This window comes from Brassica napus, chromosome C6 (assembly GCF_020379485.1).
Source record: "Brassica napus cultivar Da-Ae chromosome C6, Da-Ae, whole genome shotgun sequence".
Taxonomy (NCBI): Eukaryota; Viridiplantae; Streptophyta; class Magnoliopsida; order Brassicales; family Brassicaceae; genus Brassica; species Brassica napus.
This window is the reverse complement of record NC_063449.1, coordinates 31,548,108-31,553,569: the sequence shown is the minus strand read 5'-3', so window position 1 is coordinate 31,553,569 and position 5,462 is coordinate 31,548,108. Positions and strand designations below refer to the sequence as shown.

The 5,462-nt window shown below is 39.5% G+C and overlaps 1 pseudogene; it reads right to left on the bottom strand.

Moving 5' to 3' along the window:
• Positions 1 to 503: 503 nt before the first annotated feature.
• LOC106379443 lies at positions 504 to 2,796 on the bottom strand (annotated as a pseudogene).
• Between the last annotated feature and the right edge of the window lie 2,666 nt (positions 2,797 to 5,462).

The window sequence follows — 5,462 nt, the reverse complement described above, 5'->3', positions numbered from 1 at the left end:
TAAATCGATCTAAACTAATCTAAATCTGTTATATTAAGCAATAATGTTGGTACAATTCACAATTTTGTCTAATTTCTTTTGTTTCTATATCTTATTTTTATAACTCATTAAAATAATTTTATAATTTAACCGATAAACTAAAATATCTTATATAAATGTAATATATATTAAATCAATAATTCATTAACGACTATGCCTTGCCTAGGCTCTGAATAATCTTCATAGTCGCTAGTCCCTTACAAAGCGCCTAGTTACCGTCTAGCGATTTCTCGAACATTGCTAAATATATATACAAGTTATATTCAAAAAAATCTAATTACACTTTTAAAGCATTCTTGAATTCATAATTTTTTTTTTTTTTTGCAAATTTCAGGAAGATATCCTACATATTCACGAAGGTCTTCCTAAACTTCCTATTAAGAAAAAATGTTTCTAAAAAAAAAATTGAAAAGAAAATTCAAAAAAACTTTCAGAAAATATAATTTTGATTTTATTATTTTTATTATTTATTTATTTTCTATATTCTAAATGATTAATAAAATTATAAATTGGTGTATAATTATCATTTATCCTTTTAATGAAACAGAATTTGGTCACTTTGAATTTTTGAAGCTATTTTAGAGTTGACAAACTTTAAAAGGGTTATTTACAAGATTAGCCCGGTAGTTAATGTCCAGATATTAGATTGAGCAACATCATCAATAATTGAACGAAAAGTCAAAGGGCTGTGATTTGATACACAAAATACTTTTTTTTTTTGGAACGCATACAAAATATATTATACACATAATTCAAATACAACAAAGACGCAAGACAAACATAATATCACATGTGAATGGATAACACAAATCTTGAGGTAATTATTGTCAATAGGTTTATTCTCTTTTTTATAACACTAAAAATATATTTTTATTCAGAATACTTAAAATGTTCATGACACCAAACATTCAAAAATGTTTATGCGGTTGTACCATTTAGGTTTTAGTCAAAACTACTCTGTTTTGTTTCACTCTAATGACACCAAATGCGTATAACTAAGGTATCATGACATATATAGTGCAAGAAGGTGGTTTCAATTTATTGAATAAGAGCATTTGTAAATAATTAACTACCTACAGTAGACAAACAAAATTGAATATAATTGATCAATAATGTTAGTGTGTTACTAACTTGATAGAACCGTTTGGTGTGTTTACTACCCGGACTCAGCTTCTTGAATGTGTGCTATTAATAAACCAAAAAGAATCAAGTCATGACTGATTACTGTGGAAATATTAGATTGAGCAACATCATCAAAGTAATGGAACAAAACATACGGTTGGAAACATATCTTACAATAATTCAAATACAAGTATACGACAAGCACGCAACACAAAGATAATATCACATACTACAGCATAACACAAATGACCCGTAATTGACATTTCATTAACCAAAAGATTAGGGTTTTAAATCTTGAGGTAATTATTGTCAATAGGTTTAAGCACTTGAGAAGCCTCTTCCTCAATAAACTTCAACGGTCCTTTCGTGAGGTGCAAGTAAACCATCCAGTCTCCATCCTCCACCGAGCTCGGCATAGGCATCACATATCCTGCATTACCTCCCCATGGGAAATGATAAGACCCGAACACCGGCGAGCCCCACCCGAAATTCACTTGGGTCACCGGAAAACTCCTCCCTGAAGAAACGACAAAGGCGGGTCCGTCCTCCGACCCGGTGCTGTAGATTCTTGAAACCGTAGGTGTTGGGCGTCGTGTCTCAACCCAATCAATCAAGTTCAAGAAATGTTCTTTGGTGACAGCAGTCTCCAAGAACCTGTGAACCACTTCGGTTACCCAAGACAATGGCTTGTTGACCAAGTCATCGATCATTTGTCCACCAAATGGGATTGAGAGTACGTTTCCGAAGTAAGTATTGTTTTCTTGCTCCATAAGTCTCCTCCTTCCATCAACAACGATTCCTAGTTTCGAGTTCTTGCTCGGGACTGGATCTGTTGCCGCGTGTTTGGCCACGAGTTTCCATAGAAACGCGCTGAACGATTCAAGTTTCGTCCTACGTTTTGAGCCGCTAGCTAGGGCTTGAAGGTCGTCTAGGGCATCCGCTTTGATGTAATAGAGACGGCTCACGAGGATACTGTCTGGATTGGTGGTTTCTTGCGGAGGACGTGACAGGTATGTACATCTGGTCTATAGATGAATCCACGACTAATGGTCGTCTAGGGTTTAGTAGAGATCTTCGAAACGATGGTACACAAGAGATTGGTACACGGACCGAGAGATCTCGGCCCACGATACAAGGAGCATGTTCATGGAGTATGCATCCGCTATCAAATGTGCATCCCACAACTATGCTCCCACATTTCAGTTGAGTCACCTGTTCAGACAACGAAACAAAAGTAGAGTTATGTTTTTGTAGCTAGTGAACTATTACTGCCTTAAAATAGAAAATTAATAAACTAATATATAAAGGATTATGATAAATCTATTATCTTCGGTTGGTTTTAATCTAGAAACACATGATAAACCTGAATTTTACAAAAAATGTTACCTGAATCGCTATGACTCCGTGTTTCTTGATGGGAACAAGCTTGGCAATACTTTCATCAGGATCATAGAGGTTAAGCTCTCGGAGGTCCACGTCAGCACCGGCCTCCATGAAATCTACACCGCGGTTGTTGCAGAGAATCTCAGGTTCTCCGGTGGGATTAGTGACAATCTCGCCGGCAAAAGCATAATAGGAGACGAGAGTCTCCGCCAAAGCCGTCTTGAGGGTTTCATGAGCCATTGAATTAGTCATGTTACGTGGTTTCTTGTAGCAGAAACAAACACTGACGTGGACAGGAGGAAGGATGAGGTCGAGGTTATAAAGAAGATATTTCATATGATATGCTAGAGATTGTATATTCTCTGTAATTATAGCTTTCCTTATCAGTCTGCTTCCAATGTTGTATATTCTCTATGTTAATAAGATCACGCTTCACATTCTTTATGGTATCAGAGCCATCGATACCCTAATTTTTTTTTTTCAAAATCTAGCCGCCAAGCTTCTTCTTCTTCTCTGTTAAGCTAAAGCTTCAATGGCTACCAACAACTCCAACTTTCACGGTGAAACAATCCAAACACTAACTCAAACACTCTTTCACCTCAACACCTCTAATGTAACCAAGTTGACTTCCACAAACTACTTGATGTGGAGTCTCCAGATCCATGCCCTCCTAGATGGTTATGATCTTGCTGGATACTTAGATGGATCGACGATTGTCCCGACTGAAACTCTTACCGCTAATGAAGAGCTTATAGTCAACCCTGAGTTCGCCATTTGGAAGAGACAAGATAGACTTATCTTCAGCGCCCTCCTTGGTGCCATCTCCACTTCCATTCAGCCTGTGGTGTCGCGAGCCACTACCTCTGCGCAGATCTGGCAAACCCTTGCATCTACATATGCAAAACCTAGCCGAGCGCACATCAAGCAACTTCGGAATCAAATGAAGCTTTGGACTAAAGGTACACGTTCCATTGATGAGTACTTTCAGGGCTTCACTATGCGCATTGATAAACTGGCGATTCTTGGCAAGCCTCTTGAACTTGAAGATCAAATCGAGTTTATTCTTGAAGGGCTTCCAGATGAGTACAAACCGATAGTTGATCAGGTTGAGGGAAGAGACACGCCACCTTCTCTTACTGAGCTTCACGAGCGTCTCTTAAATCATGAGATCAAGCTCCTTACTGCTGCTCCTGCGCTGCACCTTCCGGTCACTGCTAACGTTGCTTACAACAACAATAGCAATTCCTCTCGTTTCAATAACAACAATCAACGTCAATCTCAACGTCCACAGAACAACTGGAGTGACAACAATCAGAAGCAGTACAACCGTTCTGGCCAACGGCAACCAAGGCCCTATCTTGGTAAATGTCAGTTCTGCAACGTGCAAGGTTACAGTGCGCGTCGGTGTCCTCAACTTCAGAGCCTGCAGCAGAGTTCTCCTCAGTCTTTTCAGAATGCTTCAACCATGCCTTGGCAACCAAGAGTTAACGCAGCAATGGTTTCACCCTACTCAGCCAACAATTGGCTCCTTGACAGTGGCGCTACCCATCACATGACCAATGATCTCAATAATCTCTCGCTGCATCAGCCTTATCAAGGTGGTGATGATGTTTTAATCGGTGATGGCTCTCCTCTTGCGATAACTCACACCGGTTCAACTCTTTTATCTTCTCCATCTTGTAATCTAGCTCTAGACAAGATACTATGTGTTCCTGGTATTCACAAGAACTTGATTTCAGTATATCACTTATGTAATACTAATCAAGTTTCTGTTGAATTCTTCCCGGCTCATTTTCAGGTGAAGGATCTCAGCACGGGGACGCCTCTTCTTCAAGGCAGAACCAAGAATGAACTTTATGAATAGCCTATGAGTGCAAGTCAAGCACATGCCTTCTCGTCCTCTTACCGAATCAAGACGTCAATGGCTTCCTGGCACTCAAGATTGGGACATCCTTCTCCTCCAGTTATGCAATCTATTATTTCTAAAAATTCTTTGCCTGTTGCTTCTTCTTCGATTATTCAAAAACCAGTTGTTTGTTCTGATTGCCACATCAATAAGAGTCATAAAATTCCTTTCCAAACAAGCAGTATCCGTTCAACGCGACCTCTGCAATATATCTTCTCTGACGTCTGGACATCACCAATAACTTCAGTTGATAACAACAAATATTATGTTCTCTTCGTCGATCATTACAGCCGATACTCTTGGCTGTATTCCTTGCAGAAGAAGTCACAAGTCAAAGAGGTATTAATGGCGTTCAAACCGTTAGTTGAGAATCATTTTCAGCAAAAGATAGCGACTCTATATTCAGATAATGGTGGAGAATATATTGCTCTGCGCTCTTATCTACAAGAACATGGAATCTCTCATCTTACCTCTCCGTCTCACACCCCAGAACATAATGGTTTGTCATAACGAAAGCATCGTCATGTCGTTGAAACTGGATTGTCTCTGATGTCTGCGGCTTCTGTCCCAAAGAAGTATTGGTCCTATGCGTTTGCTGTTGTGGTCTACTTGATAAACCGTCTTCCTACTGATGTGTTATCTGATCAGTCTCCATATCAAAAGCTTCATAATGTGCTTCCCAATTATGAGAAGTTGAGAATCTTTGGTTGTTGCTGTTATCCATGGTTGAGGCCATATACGGCACACAAGCTGCAGGACAGATCGAAAGCATGTGTGTTTATGGGATACTCTCTGACTCAGAGTGCGTATCTCTGTCTTGATGTCTCTGCTGGTCGCATATATACTTCCCGTCATGTCCAATTTGATGAGGCTACATTCCCGTTCAAAACAGATCCTCTGCTTTCTGTACCAGCAACACAACAACGTGGTGAAGAGAAGGCTTCTTCTACTCCTGTCATGGTCACAAAAGTTCATCTGGTTCCGCCTTCACAGCCCCCGAGCTCAGATCCTC